Source organism: Spermophilus citellus (assembly GCF_964194105.1).
Source record: "Spermophilus citellus genome assembly, chromosome: X".
Lineage (NCBI taxonomy): Eukaryota > Metazoa > Chordata > Mammalia > Rodentia > Sciuridae > Spermophilus > Spermophilus citellus.
Genome location: NC_138190.1, coordinates 75150319 through 75177730, shown reverse-complemented (window position 1 = coordinate 75177730; position 27412 = coordinate 75150319). Strand labels below are relative to the sequence as shown.

The window sequence follows — 27412 nt, the reverse complement described above, 5'->3', positions numbered from 1 at the left end:
GTTGTTGACCTTCAGGAATTATTTCATTCTACAATCTCTAAAGTGCTTGCCTCTCCTTATCATATGGGTCTGGACATAATCTAGTTATTAGGACTTGGGACAAGTAAATTGGTCATAACAAATGAAATAAATTGGATTTATATTCTTGGTAATCCCCGTGCATACACTAATTGTAAAACACTGGATCAAATAACCTATAGGACTGATCAGTACCTACTTTAAAATTAGTGAAAAATGATGCAGTTTTCCTGAAAAGTTAAAGTTGGAGGGGGGTAATTGTCCAGAAAAATTTGAAAACCACTGTTTCCTGCCTGAAAAAAAGGAAAGATAGGGCTAATGGTAAAAGAAAAATTATAAAAATTATATATAAATTGAAAATCATCAAAATTAAGGACTTCTGGGGAATGGGGATCAGAGGTAAAATGTTTACCTCACATGTGTGAAGCCCAGGGTTCAATCACCAGCCTTGGAAGAAAAAAAGTAAGAACTTTTGCTCTTCAAAAGACATTGCCAAGAAAATGAAAAGACAAGGCACAGAAAGGGTAAAATGTTTTAAAGGCACATATCTGATAAGGTATTTCTATTTGGAATATAATTAATAATCAAAACTCAGTAATAGAGGAAGTGGCATCCAGTGGGTACAGATTTCTTTTGGGGATGAAAAAATATCCTTTTGGAATTAAAGGTAATGTTTTCAAAACTGTGAATATACTGTAACTTATAAAAATGTATTCCTTTAAATGGATAATTTGACAATATCAATTTTTGCCTATCAAAGAACATTTTTACAATGCTTTATTGCCAAAAGCAATCTATAGACTGAATGCAATCCCCATCAAAAAGACCAATGAAATTCCCCACAGAACTAGGAAAAGCAGCTTTTTAGGAAAAAAATAGCAGTTTTAGGAAAAAAACTCAAGGAGGAATAAAAGACCCCAAATAGCCAAAGCAATTCTGAGCAATAAGAACAAGGCTGGAGGCATCACAATACACAACTTCAAGTTATACTCCAGAACTTTAGTAATAAAAAAAAAAAAAAACATGGTATTGGCATAAATACTGGCTTGAGGATCAATAGAATAGAATAGAAAACAAAGAAGCAAATCCATTCAGATATAGTTATCTTGTCCTTGATAAAGATGCCAGAAACATACATTGGAGAAAAGACAGCCTTTTAAACAAATGGTACTGGAAAAACTGAATATACATGGATGGATGAAAATAAATTGTTGTCACCCTGCACAAAGTCCACACAAAGTGGACCAAAGACAGGAATTAGACCAGAAACTTTGCAACTGATAGAAGAAACCAACACTCCAATATATAGGTGCTGGCAACAACTTCCTCTCTGGGAACCTTTGTAGGAGAATTACATGTAAATTACATGCAAACCATAGCATATGGTTAATATTCACTAATTCTGCTTCTTATTACCCCTCCACAAAGAAGTAACCTAGATAACAAGTTTCAATATATCACTGCTTAATTTAAGGATCATGGTCTCACACGTGATACATGTAAGGAGAAATAATGACCACCTATTTCCTTCATTTTTTATCACACATTTCCTGGTATATGAGTAATGGCTCCTCTAGGATACATATCCACATTTGTACCATTATGTGGCTCACTCTATCTGCTCCCTCAAAATATTGCTGCCTGTCCTGCTTGTGAGTGTCAACTCACAGATATAGCTGCTATTCAGTGATGAGTAACAAAAGAAAAACTTGGAAGGTCAGGAAAATGCTTCCTTCCCTGAGGATCTTATTAGCTAATTAGCAGATATTTATCAAGCATCTACTCTATGTGAGGCTTAAAAAATGGGACATAGGGATGAATAAGTCTCACTCTGTCCTCAAGAAGCTCGGTATAACAGAATGAAAGGTACTAGAACCTTTTTCTTAGTGACTTTCTAGAGGTAAATTGCAATCCTTTATTTGGCTCCATACAGTGTAATCTTACACTAATTACTAAAACAGTAGAACGTGAAGGGGACCTCTCCAGAGCAGATGTAAGTTGACAAGTTCAACCCTTTCATCATCATAGCTATGAGAACTAAGAACTACAAGTAACTAACAGTATGTGTTTTTTTTTTCTGTCATGTCCAGCTCAGATTCTAATACCTGATGATAATCAATTTCCCCAGAGTAATGATGCCAGATTGGGCAGTAATCCTTTCTAAGATTATATAGGAATATATATCTATATTAATGCATACAGATATATACAGTATCAACTCCAAACAGCTGCTTATTCTTGAATATGTTTCACATCAATAGAGTGTCATAGGTACATTTACATAAAGCTTCATGTCATTTGTTTGAAATTCACTTATATCTAAATGAACTGGAGAATTTATTCTCTAGTGATTTCAGGCTAAATACTATTGTCAATTTATTCTGTCTTGAGAGAAGGACGTTTATTTGTTTATTTTATGGTTTTATTTTTCCAGACCTAGATAGAATATTTGAAACAGGAAATGACTTAGAGAATAAACATAAGTCCATACAACTGTGTGTCTACATTTAATGCATAAACATCTCAATATATACTAAATCAATGAATGGCAAGAGTGTAAACTGCTTATGTCACTGGTGCTTAGAATTCAGGATTTTATTCTGAGTTGCTATAGGCTCCAGCAGCCTCTTCATTTCTCATTCTGCAGATATTGCACAGAACATGCAGATGCATACCTGATGTAAAGTCCTATCCAGTGGTGTGAGACTGATGTCCACTCCTCTGCTCCATTCCCAGTTCAGGAGCCCTTATGTTCTAAGGTGACAGAGGCTGGCCCAGGCTGTTGCCATGGAAACCATTACAGTAAGGGAGGTGAGAGAATGGAGAAGGGGCAGAAAGTGCACTAAAGAGAAACAAAATGTCTATTCCTCTTCAGTTGTATTATGTGCAGATTCTAAATCCCAACGTGGTTTATAGTAGACCTTCAATACATGTTGGAAAACCAAATGAATGCACCTTCAGAAATCACCCTGAGGGGCTTCCTCCATCATAATAAATAGACTTCCAGTATCAATGACTCAGATGTCCTATATTCACACAGTAACCAAGTTTTCCCAAACATGATTAATTACAAATATTCTCTCTCATTATCCTTCTAAACCACCAGAATGTCCCAGAAATTTCAAGTTTTTTAACATACAAGTTATATTTCCTGAATTACATCTGCCATCATTTATTAGATTTTAGGAATTGATTGAGAGTTTGGAAGATATAATCACTATATACTACTAAGGTAGTATTCAAGAAATGGGGAAAATTCCAAAGATAGGGAATAGGAAGAATGATAAGACTGTTTAAAACCTTTGGTAGGCCACACTTTGCACTTCCACATGGTAAGCATGGTTTGAAACACTTAAATTATGAAGCATCAACTGGTGTTTCATTGAAATGATTTATACTGTATTTCACCACATAATTGTCACAAATTCTATGCCAAAATAGCAGGTTATGACAATTATGTGAAGCTTTTTAAAACAATTTGCTGGTATTACTTAAAAATCACTTATCTCTAAACTGTTTTGTGCAATATCAGAATGCACAGAATATTCATGAATATACATTAATATGGTGGTGATGATTATATGGCAAACTACAGTATTTTAATTAAAAATGGTTTATTCATTTATTTTGAAGAGGTAGAAAACCATGTGTAAAAAAGTTCAAGGCTTTATTTATCCAAGTGTTTTTTAATGTGTGTGTATGTTAATATCAACTGTGTAAATTGCACATATTAATTTTATTGGATCATCAATGAACTTATGTATAGAAAAGTTTTCTTATAGTAGAAATCTGATACTTTTCAAGTGGTTAAAAATTTAAGTTTCTTCTAAATGTAATCTTTTAAGATTTTATGGTCTTATTTTTTTCATGAAAAGTTAATAAGAAGTAATGGTTATAAATAATGTGCAAATTCAGCATAGGGTCTACCTAAAAACACTCTGCTGAATTTGCACATTATTTATAACCATTTCATCTTTTTTCTTTTTAAATTTGCTTTGTTTATGATCTATATAAATATAATTTATAATTATAAATATAATTTTGCTATTATTATTTTAGAATATCTTATCCACAGTTACAAGATAAGTTTTCTTAAGTCTGGGATATTCTTCATATCAGTGTGCATTCAATATTGAAAGAGTCCTATAACTCTTGCCTTCTACTCATGCGACTCTATTGGGATTTCCTTTTCCCAAGGATATGGGCTGTTTTTTATATCTGTGCCTCAGCAAGAGTAGATAAAAGCCATGTTGAAATGGATAAACCACACAAGTAAGAGCTATAGATGTGGACTACAAGCCACTGAAGAAGAACTGAGCTTGCTGAGGATCTATACTATACTTTGGAAATATCTGAGATGTTAAGAGGTGAGTACTTTGGTGGTTGGTTGGTGTGTGTGTGTGTGTGTGTGTGTGTGTGTGTGTTGGAAAGGGTAGACTATAGTGAGAAGATGATCTGTATAATATAATAAGCTTACAAGAAATGTAAGCTTTTGGAATTCCAGAAAGGTTCATCTATCAAATAGTAGTGAAAATCAGAAGAAAGAGCTAATAAAATTATCTTCTTAGGTTGAAAACAGGCTTTTGAAATCAGGATAGAAGGGGGTGATTGCAAAAGAACTATCATTATTGAGTTTATTGATCAAATACCAAAACTTTATGTTATCCCATTTAATACAGCAATCTTGTGAGGTAGGAATTATCTCCATTTTATACATAGAAACCCATCTTCAATGCCTTTATGGCATTTGCCAGTAAACAGATGGTTCTGGAGACTATATGCTAAGTGAAATAATCCAGTTCCCAAAAAGCCAAAGGTTGAATATTTTCTCTGATATGTGGAAGCTAACCTACAATAAGAGGAAGAGGGGAAGAATAGAAGTTTAGTAGATTAGACAATGGAAAATGGAGGGACGGGAGAGGGAATAGGAAAAGGAAAGACAGTAGAATGAATCTGACATACGTTTCCTCCATATATATATATATATGAATGAATACATCACGGTGAATCCCATAATCATGTATGTCCACAAGAATGGGATCCTAACTAGAATAAGATACATTTCATGCTTGTATAATTATATCAAAGTGGATTCTACTGCATGTATAACTAAAAAGAACCAATAAATAATATCCATTAAATGTGAAAAATAAAAAATCTTGAACTTGTTATTTGAATTGCATAAGACCATATAGCTATTAAATTCATTTTACTTTAGATCCATGTCTCTCTGGATTCTAACACTTATTGAAAATAATATTCAAGAGAAAATTATGACTATATATCTTATTATTTTTATGAAGATTTGTGCTTTTACTTCTTTTTAATTTTTCAGAGAAAGTTTTTCCCTGTGGTATGTTCAGAAAATGCATCAGCAACCCCAGTATCTACAACTTGAAAAAAAAGTACTAGAAAAAAAAAACCCTCCTCAAATGAAAAAAAAAAAAATCTGTCTAGCTGGAAGTGTGGTTCAGCATTTGCCTAGCCATGCACAAGACCCTGGGTTCAATCTCTAGCATGGCAAAAAAATCAATAAATAAAAGGGCCATGTATGGTGGTATATGCCTATAATGCCAACTACTTGGGAAGCTGAAGCAGGATGATCACAAGTTGGAGGCCAGCAAAGGTCTCAAAATACTACATGCTTACATACATAAATACATACTTGCATACATATATACATATATGGTTCTAACATTTTCCTTTTTTCTTCTTCATTTTTCTATACATTACATGAATGGAAACCAGATTTTCCAGAGAAGGTATATAATTTGTAAGTGTAGAAATGAGTCTTCAATTTTAAGATGTTTATTTAGCTAAAAGCAGCAATGCAAAATTTATCCTTACTGACACTTGACTAATATTACGTACTTTTGACAATTGGTTAGTCTAAGGAATTGAAGCCTCTTTTGTTTTGTTTTAAATTTAGAAGTGTTTAGGTAGTTTTGTTACTGGGATGGGGCCTTCTGGGAAACTGAGGTGTGTGATGACCCCCCCGCCTTCAAACTCCAGTTCTCATGATCAAGTTAGAAAGATATCAGACATAGCACTCAGAGAAACAGGCAATTAATTTATCTGAAGGGATGGGAAAAAGGAAAAGGGGACACTCTCAAGAGAGTGGGTCCTCTCAGAGAGGAAAGGGACACTGTTCCTCTTCTGCACTCCAGTTTTATTGAGGATCCCAGAAGTGTTTCCAGAGGGTCCCACCCAGGTCCATCTCTTGACTTTTTTTTAAATAACATTATTTTATTTTAGTTAATTTATTTATTTATTTATTTATTTATATGTGGTGCTGAGGATTGAACCCAGTGCCTCATACATATTAGGCAAGTGCTATACCACTGAGCCACAAACCAATACCGATTTCTTGATTTGACTGATAGCAGGATGACTTCAGACTTTCAAGTCCCCACTGTCATAACAACTCTAGGTCATTTTGGCCCATACTGACTGGTTCTAATTGGATTCTTCTCCATAAATTTTTGGAGATTTTTGGTTACTAGAAATAATTGATATCTCCCTGAGTTTCAGGATCTTATCTATAAAAAGGGTCACAAAATTCTCCCCCTTCAGCATAACTTGAGTTCCTTTTATCAACATGATTTCAAGCCTGCATTTCTCCAACAGATAACAGGTAGCTTGCTGAGGAATAGGACATATCCTGTCCACTTAAGCCAGGCAGGACTGCAGGTAAATTGCTTCTTAGAAAACAAAGCATGTAGGAATCAGCACAGTGGGCCCATTTTATAGAATTATTCCCTTAAGCTCATATTACCACTACTTGCATCTGTCTGTCCACAATCAGTTTCAAGAAAAGTTAAGATATAAGTCTGTTTTTATCAAGTTGCAACCCTAAGATTTAGAACTTCTTCTCATGACATTTATTAACTTATTTTGTAGTACCAGGATTTGAACCCAGGGGCGCTCAACCACTGATTCACATCCCCAGCCCATTTATTTATTTATTTTTTACTTTAAGAAAGGATATCAGAATAGTTATATAACCTAAAGAAAGGGTTGCTTAGGGCCTCACTAAGTTGCTGAGGCTGGCTTGATCTTGTGATCTTCCTGCTTCAGCCTCCTGAGCCACTAGTATTACAAGCATGCACCACTGCATGCAACACACTTATTAACTTCTAATCACATATCTAATAATATTTTTCAGAGTTCATTAAGCATACCATAACTATAGGCAATTGCAAAACATTGACAAGAGCCCTTAATATGAAGTCAGAGAATCTTAGTTGGAATTGAAGTTTTGTCTCTTACTTAGTGACTATATATTTGGGCAAATACTTTACTTTCTCTGAGCCTCAGTTCTCTCACACATAATATGAGAATAATCCTTATGTTCTATGAGTTTTGAGAATAACCTGACATAATAAATATGAATGTACTTTGTAGACAATTTCCATAGTAATGTGAGGAGACCAGAAGTAAAATAAACAAAAAGTGAATGTGCTAGTAGCTGTGCCAGTTTGGTAACTTATTTTCTCTTTGTTTCTCCCAGCAAGACCAAGGCCTGCATATCCCTAAGAAAGAGTAATGCCCTCCCACCTTGAGCCACATTTCCTGATTCTCCTACCTTTTGCCTCAGGAGCAATGCAGTAGTTGACAACATACTGACAGAAAGGTAAAAGTATATGAAAGACTTGCCTTCTAGGTCATTCTCTTTGAGTAAAGTGATTCCTCCTCAATGATAACCTAAATAAACACTTCATATCAATATCCTGGTTCAGGACAGTGAAGGAAAAGTTAAGGCAGAATGGTAATTTCATAACAAAGCCCAACAGAACCATGGAGTTAAGGCATTGTAGTAGAGTAGGAAAGGCACTGAACTGGAAGAAAGGGAACCAGAGTTTATACTTCTGATTGCACTACAGAATAATTATATAGCCTAAAGAAAGAGTATTTTCTTTCTTGGCCTCAAAGTTTCACACTATACAGTAGTGTAGAACAGAATAGATTATCTCCAAGATCTATTCCAACACTGATATTATGTGATTCTATTTTAATTATAATAAAAAGATTTCAACTTTGTAGGCTTTAAGAAGGCATTTTATACCTCAAAAGAAAAAAAGGGGGAAAATCACATTAATTATTTCTCTATTGTGAGTTATAATAAGCATTTACTTTCATTAATAACCTTATTGGGGTAAAATTAACATAAATCTTTGCATTTTCTTTTTTAATGTTCATTGTAGCATTTATTGTTTATAATAACCAAGAACACAAAAATACACGGGAATAATATTCAGACTTTAAAAAAATAAAGAAATCCTACTGTTTGAGATATCATAGATGAACTTTAGGGGCATGAAATTATCCAGGAAAAAATTAAACAGTGAAAGCTCTTACTATATGTGAAATATAGAGAACCAGAATCTCATAGATGAAGAGAATAGAATGGTGGTTGCCAGGGGCTAAATATGGGAAGGAGGAGGTGAATAGGGAAATGTTGGTCAGAGGGTACTCTCAGCTCTGAGAGGGATATGTTAAAGGTTTCTGATGTACAACATGGTGAGTATAGTTAATAGTACTTTTTGAAAAATATTATTTATTATTTTTAGTTATACATGAGTAGAATACATTCTACTATATATTTGACATATATACAAAGTGTATAACTTCCCATTTTTTGTGTTTGTACATGATGTCAAGTTACACTCATAGTGTGTTCACATATGAACATAGGAAAGTTATATTTGATTCATTCTACCATCTTTCCCATTCCCATCCCACCTCAATCCTTTGCATTTTCAAAATGTGTTTTTTTTTTATTTTGTTTTCTTTCAAGATGGGATCTTCCTATGTTGCTTTGTTTACCTTGAACTAACAATTCTTCCACCTCAGCCTCCCAAGTTTTGGGGATTATAGTCTTGTACCACTGTGCCTGGCTCAGAGTGTTTCAAAAATATAGCAGTTCATATGAGTCCTACAGTAATTAACAACATTTCATCACATGATGAACTAAAAACTGAGGCTGAAATTCAAAAGGTTTGCACAGAATCACAGCTAGTATCTAAAATTAGGAGCTGGAAAACCAATTTCAATCTATCTCTAAGTTCAGTGATTTTCCACTACAGTAATTTACCTAGATGATTTCACCCAAGCTTAAAATACATGGAATTTATCTGGAAAATGAATTAAAACTGAACAGTTGCTATTTTATATGTAGCTATAAGTAAAAATAAGGACAATGTTTATATCTCTTTTAAAAATTCTTCACATTTGAAAGTAGAGCTGTGAACCACATATAAGGAAGTATACAAACAAAACATAAATGTATCAGAGCACTAGGGATTTTAAAAGATTAAAAAACAGCATTTGTAAAGCATTTTAAGATCATTTGAAGAAAGTAGCTACTTAGATATAATATTTAGAACTATAACCATCAAGCACACAATAGAAAGGGAAATAATAAAGGATGGGATATAAGAAGGTGTCTTGATTCAGGGATCATTTAACACATTTGCTATGTTAGTATAGACTTTTTTGTCAACTGCTGCACACCCTATTTTTTTCTTATGCTTCTCCCTTTACCCCCAAAACAAAAATAAGTGCAATCTTCGAGAACTTTAAAGTACACTATCTCTGCATAGATATTAATATAGTGACTGCTTTCCTGGTGTCAGAGCAACCAAAATTCACTTGGAAGATTGTGCCTAGACTTATTGTTAATAATCACTTTAGAAAATATATAGTTTCTCTGGTGGCTTGCATTAAAATCAAATAAACTTCATGTTCCTGTTTAACAAATAAATTATTTGTATTATAGAAATCATTCACTTGCTTATTAGCATTTTGAGGTTATAATCAGATCCAGCAAAGGTTTTTGCAATGTAGAATGTATTAGATTCAAAGACACTGGACATAGGCTTGTATTATGAGTCTATATGGAAATAATAAGCCTATATGAGAAAAGCTTAGTATTAAAAAAAATGCATCCCAAGTCATTCTAGTCCATGGAAAAGTAGGCATCAAATACTATGGATCCAACTCTGTGAGGAAAGCAATAGAGCTTTAAGATATTGTCACTGCCCTCATGGAGCTTGCAGCTTAATTGAGGACACAGAAAGATACCTTATATCCATTTCTTTATTTGATAAACAAAACTAGTTTGTGAGGTAGAGAGTGTTATTCTCATTTTACCAATGGGGGTACTGGGGTTCCGAGAATTTAAGTAACTTGTCCAAAAATCACAGCCAATAGGTAGCACGATTGAGATTCAAACCCACTGATGATAAAATATATGCTTTTCTTTGTATTTTGATGCATTGTAATACACAGGAAAAAACTGGCAAAGAAAATATAGCAATTAGGAATACCAACTTTCATTTTTCCAGGGCCTCATGAACACTGGGCAAGCACTCCGTCACTGAACTACATCCCCAGGACAATATATTATCTTAGTACTAAAATATATACAAGTAACTTTAAGTACAATAGGAATTCAGTGAAAGTTGATGCTAATTCATGTGTATCTTAATCAGTCCGTATTTTCCTCACTAAAACGTAGGAAAACATAGTTCCTCAGTTGGTCCTTATAGATTACCTAAATAAAGAAAAAGGTGTGGGAAGAAGAATAAGCTATCTGTGTCTGTTTGTTTATTTATAAAATAGGGATGGTGCCAGTCACCCACAGTACAATTTTTAAGATTGAATAAGATAGCATATATAAAAGCATTTTGTAAATTACCAAGAATTCATTGATGTAAACCATTACTGTTACTTGATGAAGTATGAAAATAAGTATGTATATGATGTGCATATATAGAGTTGACATTGAGAAAGTGCTTAAGCATGAGCAACTCAACTACCACCAAATCAGAGAATTATAAAATCTCAGGGTAAGAGGGGACCTCAAAGGTTATCTAATCTAACTCCCATCTGGAGTTTGTCAAAAGGGGCTGATATATTTTAAGGGAATTTATCTGTATCTTGTTATGGTTGTTTCCCTCCCAAACTCTCTTTATTTTAGTCAATAATCCTACAGATTTTTTCATCGATCTAACAAATTGACTTGCATTTCATATTTTCTTTTATTTTTAAATATTTTAATGTCAATTAAAGTAAAACTATAATATTTATTTCAGTGGAAAATCACCATTATTTCAATTAACATCTTCCACAAATATGAGAATCAGAAGACAAAAAACAGTCTGCTTAGTTCTCATTTTTTTTTTCTGAACTGTGCTCTTAAAAGCAGAATTCAGGGTCTCTGCATTCATAAATAAAACCCTGACTCCTTGGGGAGATATTCTAACACAAAGGACACAAAAAGGAAGGAAGAACTTACAGCTTCATCTTTCGTCTCACTTAATCTGGATGTGAATCTCTATGTAGGTGCTAATTCATCTCAAGGAAGATCTGCCACTTATTTGATAGTAGGTAATCATTTCAAGGTAGTCCTCAGTATAGGAATTAATTGCAAAGGTTATATTAGTCATTTTTCTGCAGCTCAAAACATACTTTTTACGAAACAACAATAATGCAAATAGTAGTAAACTAAAACATATAAAGGTCTTTAGATGAGTAAGACACAAGTGACATCTATTTTCTTCTTGATGTTTTTCTGGTTTCCAGTTTTTCTATAGTAAGCAAATATTATATATTTCTATATATATAATTTTTTCTTAATTTGTTCTTTTTAGATATACATGACAGTAGAGTGTATTCTGACATATTATACATACATGGAGTGTAACTTCCCATTCTGTGGTTGTATATGATGTGGAGTTACACTGTAGTGTATTCATATATGAACATAGAAAAAATTATGTCCAAATTATGTCTTTCTTATTCCCATCCCCACTCCCTTCCCTTCATTCCCCTTTATCTAATCCAATGAACTTCTATTCTTCTCTCCCTCCCCTTATTATGTGTGAATATCAGAGAGAATAGTTTTTAAATTATTTATTGAGGTGAAATTTACAATAACATAAAAATAACCATTTCAAAGTGGGCAATTCAGTAGTATTTAGTACATTCACAGTATTATACAACCACTTCTATCTAGTTCATAAAATTCCATCACTCCACAATTAAACCCTTTACCCATTGAGCAGTTTGTCCAATTTCCTACTGCACTTAAACCCTAGCAATTACCAATCTACAATCTGTCTCCATGGTTTTATCTAATATGAATATTTCATGCATGTAGAATCATATGATATGTGATGTTTTTGAATCACTTCAACATCAAAATGTTTTTGAGATTCTTTCAACTTCTAGCATGTATTACTTCATTCCTTTTAAATCTAAATAATATACATTTGTGTATCCATTCATTCTTTAACATTAACATTTTGGTTACTTCCACTTTCTAGCTATTGTGAATAATGCTGAAATGAACATGTGTGTTCATGTACTTGTTTAAGTAAACATTTTCAGTTCTTTGGGCTGATATATGTAAGACTAGAATTGTGAGGCTATATGGTAATTCTCTTTTCAATTTTTTGAGAAACCACCAAAATGTTTTCCATACTGACTGCCCAGTAGGATTCTATTTTGATTACTGCAGCTTATGCCATATTTTTATTTATTTATTTATTTTTAATTTTGAGACAGGGTCTTGCAAAGTTTCTTACGATCTCTTTAACTTGCTGAGGCTGGCCTTGAACTTGCAACCCTCCTGCCTCAACCTCCAGAATCACTGGGATTGTAGCCACGTGCCACCACACCTAGCATATCTTTATTTTTATTTTTTTTATTTTGTTAATAGTTCATTTTAGTTATATATAACATTGGGATTCATTTTGATGTGATTATGCAAGCATGGAATATAATTTGTTCCAAATTTATACCATTCCCTACTCTTCTTTCTCCCCTTCCCTTTTCTCTACTGATCCTTCTTCTATTTATTTAGAGTTTATTTTAATTATTGCATTATGGATATACATAAAGGTGAAATTTACCATGGTATATTCACATATATACATATGATATTTTACACATATATACATATGATATTTTCATTCTACCCTTGTTCCCTTTTCCCATTCCTCCTCCCTCTCCCTCAATCCCCTACATCTACTCCACTGATCTCTATTCTGTTTTCATGGAACATTCCCCCCAGCTGCCCTTTTATTTTTTTTTCTTTCTTATTTGGCTCTAGCTTCTGCATATGATACAAAATATTTGACCCTTGAGTTCTGAGTCTTGTTTCCTTTACTTAGCATGGTGTTCTCCAGCTCCATCAATTTATCAGCAAATGACATAAGTTCATTCTTCTTTATGGCTGAGTAAAAAGCCATGTGTATATATCTCATATTTTCTTTATCCACACATCTTTTGAAGGATACCTAATTGATTTCATAGCTTGGCTATTGTGAATTGTTCCACTATAATCACTGAGGTGGCTGTATCCATATGGTATGCTGATTTTAGATCTTTTGGATATATACCGAGGAGTAGTATAGCTGGGTCATATGATGGTTTCATTACTAGTTTTTGAGGAACTTCCATACTGCTTTCTAGAGTGGTTGCAGTAATTTGCAGTCCTACCAACAATGCATGAGTGTACCTTATCTCCCACATCCTTACCAGCATTTATTATTATTTGTATTATTGATAATTGCCATTCTGATTAGAGTTGGTGTAGTTTTGATTTGCATTTCCCTGATTGCTAGAGATACTGAGTATGTTTTCATACATTTATTGGTCATTTGTATTTCTCTTTTGAGAAGTGTTTGTATAGTTTTGCTCATTTATATTTATTGAGTTTATTATTGTTGTTGTTTGAAATATATATATTTTTTTCTGGATATTAATTCCCTGAGGAACAAATGGCAAAGAACTTCTCCCATTCTGTAAGCTCTCCCCTTGTGTTCTTAATTGTTTCCTTTGCTGTACAGAAGCTTCTTAATTTAATGCTGTCCTACTTACTGACTCTTGGTTTTGTTTCCTGTGCTTTTGGATGCTTGTCAAGTGAGTTGATACTTCTATTATCTATAAGGGTTATTTTTTTTCTTCACATTCTCGTAAGCATTTGTTAGTCTTTGTTTTGTGATAAAAGGAATTATTATTTTTTTTCTTTTTCTTTTTTTTATTGGTTATTCACAACATTACAAAGCTCTTGACATATCATATTTCATACATTAGATTGAAGTGGGTTATGAACCCCCAATTTTACCCCAAATGCAGATTGCAGAATCACGTCGGGTACACATCGACAATTTTACATAATGCCCTATTAGTAATTGTTGTATTCTGCTACCTTTCCTATCCCCTACTATCCCCCCTACCCTCCCCTCCCATCTTCTCTCTCTACCCCATCTACTGTAATTCATTTCTCTCCTTGTTTATTTTCCTATTCCCCTCACAACCTCTTATATGTAATTTTGTATAGCAATTAGGGTCTCCCTTCATTTCCATGCAATTTCCCTGTTCTCTCCCTTTCCCTCCCATCTCATGTCTCTGTTAAATGTTAATCTTTTCTTCCTGCTCTTCCTCCCTGCTCTGTTCATAGTTGCTCTCATTATATCAAAGAAGACATTTGGTATTTATTTTTTAGGGATTGGCTAGCTTCACTAAGCATAATCTGCTCTAGTGCCATCCATTTCCCTGCAAATTCTATGATTTTGTCATTTTTTATTGCTGCATAGTACTCCATTGTGTATAGATGCCACATTTTTTTATCCATTCATCTATTGAAGGGCATCTGGGTTGGTTCCACAGTCTAGCTATTGGGAATTGTGCTGCTATGAACATCGATGTGGCAGTATCCCTGTAGCATGCTCTTTTAAGGTTTTCAGGGAATAGTCCGAGAAGGGCAATAGCAGGGTCAAATGGTGGTTCCATTCCCAGCTTTCCCAGGAATCTCCAAACTTCTTTCCAAAATTGGCCGCACCAATTTGCAGTCCCACCAGCAATGTACAAGTGTACCCTTTTCTCCACATCCTCACCAGCACTTGTTGTTGTTTGACTTCATAATGACTGCCAATCTTACTGGAGTGAGATGGTATCTTAGGGTGGTTTTGATTTGCATTTCTCTGACTGCTAGAGATGGTGAGCATTTTTTCATGTACTTGTTGATTGATTGTATATCCTCCTCTGAGAAGTGTCTGTTCAGGTCCTTGGCCCATTTGTTGATTGGGTTATTTGTTATCTTATTGTCTAATTTTTTGAGTTCTTTGTATACTCTGGATATTAGGGCTCTATCTGAAGTGTGAGGAGTAAAAATTTGTTCCCAGGATGTACGCTCCCTATTTACCTCTCTTATTGTTTCTCTTGCTGAGAAAAAACTTTTAAGTTTAATTAAGTCCCATTTGTTGATTCTTGTTATTAACTCTTGTGCTATGGGTGTCCTATTAAGGAATTTGGAGCCCGACCCCACAATATGTAGATCGGAGCCAACTTTTTCTTCTATCAGACGCAGAGTCTCTGATTTGATATCAAGCTCCTTGATCCATTTTGAGTTAACTTTTGTGCATGGCGAGAGAAAGGGATTCAGTTTCATTTTGTTGCATATGGATTTCCAGTTTTCCCAACACCATTTGTTGAAGATGCTATCCTTCCTCCATTGCATGCTTTCAGCCCCTTTATCAAATATAAGATAGTTGTAACTTTGTGGGTTAGTCTCTGTGTCCTCTATTCTATACCATTGGTCCACCCGCCTGTTTTGGTACCAGTACCATGCTGTTTTTGTCACTATTGCTCTGTAATATAGTTTGAAATCTGGTATCGCTATACTGCCTGATTCACACTTCCTGCTTAGAATTGCTTTTGCTATTCTGGGTCTTTTATTTTTCCATATGAATTTCATGATTGCTTTCTCTATTTCTACAAGAAATGCCGTTGGGATTTTGATTGGCATTGCATTAAACCTATAGAGAACTTTTGGTAATATCGTCATTTTGATAATGTTAGTTCTGCCTATCCATGAACAGGGTATATTTTTCCATCTTCTAAGATCTTCTTCTACTTCTCTCTTTAGGGTTCTGTAGTTTTCATTGTATAAGTCTTTCACCTCTTTTGTTAGGTTGATTCCCAAGTATTTTATTTTTTTTTTTGAGGATATTGTGAATGGAGTAGTTGTCCTCATTTCCATTTCAGAGGATTTGTCGCTGATATACAGAAATGCCTTTGATTTATGCGTGTTGATTTTATATCCTGCCACTTTGCTGAATTCATTTATTAGTTCTAGTAGTTTCTTTGTAGACCCTTTTGGGTCTTCTAGGTATAGAATCATGTCATCTGCAAATAGTGATAATTTAAGTTCTTCTTTTCCAATTTTTATGCCTTTAATTTCTTTCGTCTGTCTAATTGCTCTGGCCAGTGTTTCGAGAACTATATTGAATAGAAGTGGTGATAGAGGGCATCCCTGTCTTGTTCCGGATTTTAGAGGGAATGCCTTTAACTTTTGTCCATTCAGAATGATGCTAGCCTGAGGCTTAGCATAGATAGCTTTTACAATGTCAAGGTAAGTTCCTGTTATCCCTAGTTTTTCTAATGTTTTGAACATAAAGGGATGCTGTACTTTGTCGAATGCTTTCTCTGCATCTATCGAGATGATCATATGGTTCTTATCTTTAAGTCTATTGATGTGGTGAATAACATTTATTGATTTCTGTATATTGAACCATCCTTGCATCCCAGGGATGAATCCTACTTGATCATGGTGCACAATTTTTTTGATGTGTTTTTGTATTCGATTCGCCAGAATTTTATTGAGGATTTTTGCATCTAGGTTCATTAGAGATATTGGTCTGTAGTTTTCTTTCTTTGAGGTGTCTTCATCTGGTTTCGGAATCAGGGTGATGTTGGCCTCATAGAATGAATTTGGAAGAGCTCCCTCTTTTTCTATTTCCTGAAATAACTTGAAAAGTATTGGTATTAATTCTTCTTTAAAGGTTTTGCAAAACTCCGCTGTATACCCATCCTGTCCTGGGCTTTTCTTGGTTGGTAGTCTTTTGATGGCTTCTTCAATTTCATCCATTGATATTGGTCTGTTCAAATTGTGTGTATCCTCCTGACTCAGTCTGGGCAAATCATATGACTTAAGAAATTTATCGATGTCTTCACTATCTTATATTTTGTTGTAATATAGGTTTTCAAAATAATTTATAATTGTCTTCTGTATTTCTGTAGCATCTGTTGTGATATTGCCTTTTTCATCCCGTATGTTAGTAATTTGAGTTCTCTCTCTTCTTCTCTTCGTTAGCATGGCTAAAGGTCTGTCGATCTTATTTCTTTTTTCGAAGAACCAACTTTTAGTTTTGTTAATTGTTTCAATAGTTTCTTTTGTTTCAATTTCATTGATTTCCGCTCTGAGTTTAATTATTTCTTGCCTTCTGCTACATTTGCTGTTGTTTTGCTCTTCCTTTTCTAGGGCTTTGAGATGAAGTGTGAGCTCATTTATTTGTTGGTTTTTTCTTTTTTTGAGGAATGACCACCAGGCGATGAATTTTCCTCTTAAAACTGCTTTCATTGTGTCCCATATATTCCGATATGTTGTGTCTGTATTTTCATTTATCTCTAAGAATTTTTTCATTTCCTCCTTTATGTCTTCTGTAACCCATTGATCATTCAGTAACATATTGTTCATTTTCCATGTGATGTAGGATTTTTCCTTCCTTCTTTTATCATTGATTTCCAGTTTCATTCCATTATGATCAGATAAAATGCATGGTATTATCTCCACCCCTTTATATTTACTGAGGGTTGCCCTATGGCATAATATATGGTCTATTTTTGAGAAGGATCCATGTGCTGCTGAGAAAAAAAGTATATCCATTTGATGATGGTTGATATATTCTATATATGTCAGATAAGTCTAGGTTATTGATTGTGATATTGAGTTCTATAGTTTCTTTATTCAACTTTTGTTTGGAGGATCTGTCCAATGGTGAGAGAGGTGTGTTGAAGTGACCCATAATTATTGTGTTGTGGTCTATTTGATTCTTGAACTTGAGGAGAATTTGTTTTATGAATGTCGCAGCACCATTATTTGGTGCATAAATATTGATAATTGTTATGTCTTGTTGGTGAATGGTTCCTTGTAACAGTATATAATGACCTTTTTTATCCCTTTTGATTAACTTAGTCTTGAAGTCAATTTTATTCGATATGAGGATGGCCACCCCTGCTTGCTTACGAGGACCGTGTGCGTGGTATATTTTTTCCCATCCTTTCACCTTCAGCCTGTGTATGTCTTTTCCAATCAGATGTGTCTCCTGGAGGCAGCATATTGTTGGGTTTGTTTTTTTAATCCATGATACCAGCCTATGTCGCTTCATTGGAGAGTTTAAGCCATTAACATTCAGAGTTACTATTGATATATGGTTTGTACTTCCATCCATGTTTGATTATTTATCTTTTTTTAAAAAAATTTAGTTTGTTTCTCCATGATTATCTTTCCCCTCGCCCTCTGTCTTTACTGAGGCACTTCCCACTGATGGTTTTGGTTATTGTTTTTCATTTCTTCCTCGTGTAGTGTTTTGCTCAAAATGCTTTGCAATGCTGGTTTTCTGGCTGCAAATTCTTTTAACTTTTGTTTACCATGAAAGATTTTTATTTTGTTGTCATACATGAAGCTTAATTTTGCTGGATACAGAATTCTTGGTTGGCATCCATTGTCTTTCAGTGTTTGAAATACATTGTTCCATGACCCTCTTGCTTTCAGTGTCTGTGATGAAAAATCCATTGTTAACCTTATTGTTTTACCCCTGAATGTAATCTGTCTCCTTTCTCTTGTAGCTTTTAATATTTTCTCTTTGTTCTGTATATTGGATATCTTCATAACAAGGTGTCTTGACGTTGGTCTACTGTGATTTTGTGTGCTCGGTGTCCTGTATGCATCTTCAATTTGTATATCTGTTTCCTTTTTTATTTCTGGAAAGTTTTTTGTAATTATTTCATTCAGCAGGTTACTCATTCCCTTGGTTTGATTCTCTGTACCTTCTTCTATCCCGATGACTCGTAAGTTTGTTTTTTTTATGTTATCCCATAACTCTTGGATGTTTTTCTCGTGATTTTTTACCAGCCTTTCTGAGTTGGCTAGACTCTTTTCAAGATGATATATTTTGTCTTCATTATCTGACGTTCTGGCTTCTACTTGCTCCACTCTGTTAGTGATACTCTCAATTGAGTTTTTAATTTGGTTTATCGTTTCCTTCATTTCTAGAATTATTGTTTGATTATTTTTTATGATCTCTATCTCCTGATAAAGATGCTTAACTTCTTCTTTCATCTGTCTATGTAATTCATTCTCAATGTGTTCTTTCGCTGCTTGAATTTGCTGTCTTGTATCCTCTTTAAGGTTCCATTCCATCTGTCTAAGGTGTTCCTTGAGTTCTTTATATGACCATTTTTCTGATGACTCTAGGTCCTCCTGAATATTTAGGCTGTCCTGCATTGTTTGTACTCCTTTTCTTCCTTGCTTTTTGAAGCTGCTCATGTTACTTCTTGTTCTGTTTGACTGCTGAGTTACTGTTTACTCCTATAAATTTATTTGATGCTTGGGAGGAAAGGTATTAGAAGGGAAGGGAAGAAGTCACTAAAGAGAATGAGAGTAAGCAGGTAGAATTCAAGGAAGGGGGGATAAGAGAAATGAAAAGACAAAAGAAGAAAAAAATAGGAAATAAAAAAGAAAACAAAATTTTAAAAAAATAAAAAAATTAAAATTAAAATTAGAAGAAAAAAAATTTAAAAAAACATTGTAAAAAAATTTAAAAAAACAACAAGAAAGAAAAATGAAAATGAAAGAAAACCCAAATCAAAAAAAAAGAGAAAATAAAAAAGGAAAAAAAAAACTAATAAATGCAGTCTTAGAGTTTGATTAACTTCTCTTCCAGTAGGTGGCGCTGTGCCCACCAGGTCAAGGTTCTCCTGTCAATACGCGGGAACCAATCACTGTGCAGCAGTTCCTCCCAGACTTGGCGAGTCTCCAATCCTGTGTGTCTAGGGCCTCCTCTTGTGTCTAGTCACTTCCCACTTTTCCTCTAGCCAGGCCCCTCTCACGGGTGCCGCTCATCACAATACTGGCTACACGCCAGGTCTGCTGCTCCCGGGAGCCCTGTTTTCATGAACGACTGGGCACACTCTTCCAGTTTGCCATTCCCTCAGACCCTAAGTTTGTAGAGCTTGGGGCTGAGAATCCTCAGCGAATTTTACTTGCCCTCTGGTAGCCACTCCCCCGGTAGCTGGTGCAAGAGACCTCAGCAGTCAGCCCTGGTGGGAGCAGTAGTCCCGCACCGCATTGTCCCGCGCCACCTCTGATTCCCTCGGGGTGGCTGTAGCACTCACGGGAGAGCTGGGAGGGGCCCTTAAGGTTTCCCCAATGTGTGGAGAGGGAAGGCTAGGGGATTACACACCTGTAGCCGCAGGTTTCAATGAAGTTATCTCCTCCGCCGCAGTCTGATGACGTCAGTTCTCTGCCATAGTGGTGTCTCTTGCAAATGGTGACAGTTCGTTTCCCTTTGCCGGGCGACCAATGCAACGGGTGGGTCCTTACTGTCTCTCCCAAGCCCCGTTTCAAACCTGTGGCCACTACTTATGAAGGCTCGGTAGGCATTTACCTCCGTAGGATGAGAAGGGCTGACCAGTTGTTTCAGCCGGATGGATTAATGCTGAGTCACAGCTGTTTGTCTGCGGGAAGCAGCCGAACGGGAGCTTGAATTCAGCCGATCTGGGCTCAGTGTGTGTTCTGAGAGGCCCAGACTGTTCGCCCCAGATCCACATCAGCTCAGCATTGCCTAGTGATCCTGAGCAAACAGATTTAGGTTGTTTACGACTCCCTATGCCCGCACAGCTGAAGAGGTCAGAGACTTGATCTCTCCGCGCCCGCCGCCATGTTGGAATCCAAAAGGAATTATTATTGGTGTGGGATGGAATCTCGATGCACAGTTTTTATTTTTCCACTTTTATTGGTACATTATAGTTGTTCATAATAGTTAGGTTCATTTTAACATAATCATACATGCATAGAATTTAATTTATTCCATTTCATTTTCCAGTGCCCCCATTCAATCCCCTCCTCCCTCTTACTTTTCCCTTATTTCTATTCTACTGCTTACCTTGCAATAAAGGCGGAATTCACTGTGGTATAATTATAGAACTAATAAATAAATTCAGCAAAGTAGCAGAATACAAGATCATTGTTCACAAACCAATAGCTTTCCGATACTCCAATAGTTGATTCTGCTGAGAAAGAAATCAAAGAAACAATAACATCAAAAGATGTAGGGGCTGGGGTTTTGGCTCAGTGGTAGAGTGCTTGCCTGGTATGGTTGACACCCTGGGTTCCATCCCCAGCACCATATATAAATAAACAAATAAAATAAAGGTCTATCAATAACTAAAAACATTTTTTTAAAAAGATGTAAAAGACTTGGGAATTAATCTAACCAAGGAAGATAAAGACCTGTACAATGAAAACTATAGAACACTGAAGAAATTGAAGCCCTTAGAAAATGGAAAGACTTCCTATGTGCTTTTATAGACATAACTAATATTGTCAAAATTGTCATAGTAACAAAAGTATTATACAGATTCTATGCAATCCTTATCAAAATACCAATCACATTGTTCACATAACTAGAAAAAGTACTCCTAAAATTCATTTGGAAGAATAAAAGACCCAGAATATCCAAAGAAATATTGAGTAAGAAAAATGCTGAAAGCATCACAATACCTGATCTGAAATTATACTCCAGAACTATAGTAATAAAAACAGGGTGATATTGGCATCAAAATAAACATAAAGAGCAATAGGACAAAATAGAAGTCACAGAGACAAACCCACATACTTACAGTCATTTGATACTTGACAAAAATGCCAAAAAATATATGTTGGAGAAAAAATAGCTCTTTTAATAAATGATGCTGGGGAAACTGGATATCCATATGTAAATAAATGAAACTATCTCTCACCCTACACAAAAGTCAGATCAAAGTGGATCAAAGACTTAGGAATTAAACCAGAAACTTTGCAACTCTTCAATTTAGTTTGATTGCAATATGTGGTGGCTAAAGATATTATGTATTCTTTTATATATTTATTGGCCTTTTATATTTCTTTTGAGAACTGTCTATTCAGATAATTTGCTCATATTTTATTAGATAACTTGCTTGTTTGATGTTAAGTTTCTGAGTTCTTTATATTCTGCACATGAATCCTGTGTCAGAATAATAGCTGGCAAAGATTGTTTCCTTTGCTATGCAGACGCTTTTTAATTTGATGTAATCCAATTTGTTATTCCCTGAGATATTGGAGTCCTATTTAGGAAATTGTTGCCTGTACTATTATCTTGAAGTGCTTCCCCTGTTTTCTTCTACTAATTTTAAAGGCACAGATATTATATTGAGGTCTTTGATTTTGAATTGATTTTTCTTTTACCAGGGATTGAAACCATGGGTGCCTAATCACTGAGTCACTTCGTTAGATTTTTAAATTTAGATAGGGTTTCATTAACTTGTTTGCTAAGTTGGTGAGGCTGACTTTGAACTTGTGATCTTTCTGCCTCAGCCTTCTGAGCTGCTGGGATTACGGACGTGTACCACCATGCCCAACTTTGAGTTGATTTTTCTACAGGGAGAGATATGTAGTCTTTCTTCAGTCTTCTACATGTGGATATCTAGTTCTCCCAACACCATATGTTGAGGAGGCTCACATTTCTCCAGTTTATTTTTTGGTAACCTTGTCAAGAATCAGTTTGCATAGATGTGTGGATTTATTTTTGGTCTTCTCTTATGTTCCATTGGTTTACATACCTGTTTTATGCCGGTATTATACAATTTTTGTTACTATGACTCTACATTTTAAAATAAGATACAGTGAAGCCTCCAACATTGCTCTTTTTGCTTACAATTGCTTTGGCTATTCAGGATCTTTTGTCTTTTTTTCTACATTTATGATGAAAGACATATTTTCATTGGTATTTCATTTAATCTATAGATCATTTTCTTTTATGGCCATTTTAACAATATTAATTCTCCCAATGAACATAAATGGTATTTCCAACTTCTAGTATCTTCTTCAATTTTTTCATCAGTTTTTTGTAATTTTCAATATAGAGGTTTTTATTTTAACCTCCTTTAGTTAGGTATATTCCTAAATATTTTGAGACTATCATAAATGGTATTTACTTCCTGATTTCTTTCTCAGCAAGTATATTATTAGTATACATAAAATCTACTGATTTTTGTAAGTTGATTTTGTATGCTGCTACTTTACTGACTTTGTTTATCAGTTCTAAGAGTCTTTTGGTAGAATATTTAGAATTTTCTATGTAGAATCATATCATCAACAAATGGGGATAACTTGACTTCCACTTTTCCTATGTGTATCCCCTTTTTTCTTTCTTTTGCTTAACTACTCTGCTAAAATTTCTAGTACCATTTTGAATAAGACCAATGAGAATGGACACCCTTATTTTGTTCATGATCTTAGAGGAAATGTTTTCAGTTTTCCCCATTCTGTATTCACTATGGATTTGTTATATGTAGCCTTAATTATGTTGACTTATAATCCTTCTAAATACCTGATTTATTCAGGGTTTTTATCATGAAGGGATGTTAAAATTTTTTTCAAAGATGTTTTCTGCATCTATCGAGATGTTATGTGATTTTTAGCCTTGATATTATTATTGGTTTTGTACTGAGGATTCATCCTAGGGGTACTTTGCCACAGAACTACATCCCCAGATCTTCCTTCCTTCCTTCCTTCCTTCCTTCCTTCCTTCCTTCCTTCCTTCCTTCCTTCCCTCTTTCTTTAGAAACAAAGTCTCACTAAGTTCCTGAGGCTGGCCTCAAACATATGATTCTCCTGCCTCATCCTCCCAAGTTGCTGGGATTACAGGCATAAACCACCACATCCAGGCTTGATTCTATTTCTATACTGTACTAATTTACAATCCTCCTACCTCAGTGTTTAATCTTTTAAATGTGCTGTTGGATTCAATTTATAAGAATTTTGGTGAGGATATTTTATTGATTCTTTTTAGTTATACATCACAAATAGGATTCATTTTGACATAAATATAAAAGCATGGAATATAATTTGTTCTAATTCAGTCCTGAGTACTTCCCCTTCCCCTCCCTTCCTCCCACCCCCTGTTCCCTTCCCTCTATTCTACTACCATTTACTTACAGGTTTTTTTTAATTAGTGTCTTTTAGACATACATGATGGTAAACTTCACTGTGGTATAGTCATATATGTACATAAGATTGTTAGGTCATATTCATTCCACTGACTTTCTCTATCCTTTCTTCCTCCCTTCCCTTCATTCCCCTTTGTCTACTCCACTGGTATTTCTTCTGTTCTTTTTCTCACCACCCCCGTTTTGGAGTATTTCCACATATCAGAGAAAACATTCAACCTTTGATTTGGGGAAACTGGCTTATTTCACTTAGCATGATGGTCTCCAGTTCCATCCATTTACTGGCAAATACCATAAAGTAATTTTCTTTATGGGTGAGTAATACTCCATTGTGTGTGTGTGTGTGTGTGTGTGTGTACAATTTTCTTTACCCATTCATCTGCTGAAGAACACCTAGGTTGGTTCCATAGTTTACCTCTTCTTAATTGTGCTGCTATAAACATTGATGTGGCTGTGTAACTGTAATGTGCGATTTTAAATCCTTTGAATATATACTAAGGAGTCAGATAGCTGGGTCACATGTGGTTCCATTCCTAGTTTTTTGAGAAATCTCCATACTGCCTTCCAGAGTTGTTGCAACAATTTGTAGTCCTACCAACAATGTATAAGGGTACCCTTTTCCTCACCCATATTTGTTGTTACATATATTCTTTTTTTTAGAGAGAGAGAGAGAATTTTTTTAATATTTATTTTTTTTAGTTTTCGATGGACACACCTTTGTTTGTATGTGGTGCTGAGGATCGAACCCGGGCCGCACGCATGCCAGGCGAGTGCGCTACCGCTTGACCCACATCCCCAGCCCCTATATATATTCTTGGTAAATGCCATTCTGACTAGAATGAGATGAATTCTCTATGTAGTTTAAATTTGCATTTCTCTAATTGCTTAAGAAGTTGAACATTTTTTCATATATTTGTTGATCATTTGTATTTCTTCTTTTGAGAATTGTCTGTGTAGTTCCTTTGCCCATTTGTTGATTGGGTTATCTGTTTTTGGTATTAAGTTTTCCTGGATATTAATGCATTATCTGTGGAGCAGGTGTCAAAGATTTCTCTCCCATTCTTTTGGTTCTCTCTTCACACTCTTGATTAATTCCTTTGCTATGAAGGAAGCTTTTTAATTTGATGGCATTCCATTTGTTGAATTTTTGAAAATTCTTGTGCTTTAGAAGTCATATTAAGGAAGTCAGTTTCTAAGCTGACATGTTGGAGTGTTGGGCCTACATTTTCTTCTACCAGGTACAGGGTTTCTGGTCTAATTCCAAGGTCTTTGATCTACTTGAGTTGAGTTTTGTGTAGAGTGAGAGAGATGGGAGTTAAATTTCATTCTACTACATATGTATTTCCAGTTTTCCCATCATCATTTGTTAAAAAGTCTCTTTTCTCCAATATATTTTTGACACCTTTGTCTAATATCAAATAATTATTTATGTGAGTTTGTCTCTGTGCCTTCTATTCTATTCCACTGGTCTTCCTTTCAATTTTGGGGACAGAAGTATGCTGTTTTGTTACTATAGTTCTGTAGTATAATTGGAGGTCCAATATTGTAATGTTTCCTGCTTTGCTTTTCTCACTAAGGATTACTCTTGCTATTCTGGGTCTCTTATTTTTCCAAATGAATTTCATGACTGCTTTTTTTTATTTCAGTGAAGAATGTCACTGGAATTTTTTAAAATGTATTTTTTGATCTTGATAGATGTTTATTTTATTTATTTATTTATATGTGGTGCTGATAATCGAACCCAGTACCTCACACATGCTAGGCAAGTGCTCTATCACTGAGCCACAACCCCAGCCCTGTCAGTGGAATTTTGATGGGAATTGCATTGACTCATATAGCTCTTTAGGTAGTATGGCCATTTTGACAATATTAATTCTGCCTATACAAGAAAATGGGAGGTGTTTCCATCTTCTAAGGTCTTCTTCAATTTCTTTATTTAATGTTCTGCAGTTTTCATTGTAGAGGTCCTTCACTTCTTTTGTTAGATTGATAATCTTATTAAGGACTTTTGGATCTATTATCATTAGGGATATTGGCCTGTAGTTTTCTTTTATTCTTGTGTCCTTATCAAGTTTTGGTAGCATGATAATAGTGGCTTTGTAAAATGAGTTTCCTTCCTTTTCTATTTTATGAAATAGTTTGAGAAGTGTAAATGTTAATTCTTTTTAATAGTCTATTAAAATTCAGCAGCCATTCTATCTTGTCCTGGGTTTTCACTGTTGGGAAACCTTTTATTACTAATTTAATGTTATTACTTGTTATTGATCTATTTAAGTCTTTTATGTCCCCTTAGTTACCTTTTGTTAAGACATATATGTCCAGAAAGTTTCCCATTTCTCTTAGAAATTCCAATTTATTGGCAGATAGTTTTTCAAAATATTCCCTAACAGTGTTCTGAATTTTCATGGTATTTGTTGAAATGTCTCCCTTTTCACCTCTAATTTCATTTATTTGTATCTTTTATTTCTTTTGGTTGGTTTAAAGGTTTGTCAGTATTATTTATCTTTTTGAAGAATCAATTGTTTTCTTCTGCTATTATTTCATCAAATATATTATCTGAGCCCTCTGCATGTAACTCTTCTTCCTACAGTATGCCAACAGCATGGATGTTTGACCTTTTAATGGTGTTCCAGAGATCTGTATGTTTCTTCCTTCTCGTTTTTTTTCTTTGTTGATGTCTAGTTGAAATATTTTGGCAAAGATCTCTTTAAGCTCCAATATTATTTCTTCTATTTCAACTAGTGTTTTTAAATCTCACTTATTGAGCTTTTCATTTCTGAGATTTTTAAAATTATTTTTAGTTGTTGATGGACATTTATTTATTTATTTATAGGCAGTGCTGAGAATCAAAACCAGTGCCTCACACATGTGAGGCAAGTGCTCTACCACTGAGCTACAACTCTAGCCCTCCAAGATGTTTTTTTTTAATTTTTGAAAATTTGTTATAATTAGTCCTCCAAGATTTTTATTTGGCTTTCTCTCAGAAAATATTGTTTCATATCTTACATTATCTTCCTTACTTCATTTAACTGTTTATCTGTATTCTCCTAGATTCCATTGAGCTTTTCAAACAATCATTCTTCTTAATTTTTTGTCTGGCATTTCACCCATTTTGATATCTATGGAATCTATTACTATGGCATTATGAACTTTAGGAAATATATTGTGTATTTTTCATATTTTTTGTGTTTCTATGTTGAGATCAGTGTATCTTTTGAAATGCATATCTCTTCCACTTTTATATCTTCTTAGTGAGCAGCCTTTCCTGATGATGTATCTTGGAGTATCAGTT

General features: G+C 34.6%; 1 protein-coding gene across 1 annotated transcript in view; it reads left to right on the top strand.

The window, feature by feature from the left end:
- The window catches only part of ZC3H12B (zinc finger CCCH-type containing 12B), a 313257-nt gene that overhangs the window by 241197 nt on the left and 44648 nt on the right, over nt 1-27412 (top strand). Inside the window, exons 6-8 of the mRNA XM_081276399.1 lie at nt 2666-2829; nt 4216-4385; nt 7529-7651. The gene's annotated coding sequence lies outside the window, so the exon portion shown is untranslated. The remainder of the gene's footprint in view (nt 1-2665; nt 2830-4215; nt 4386-7528; nt 7652-27412) is intronic.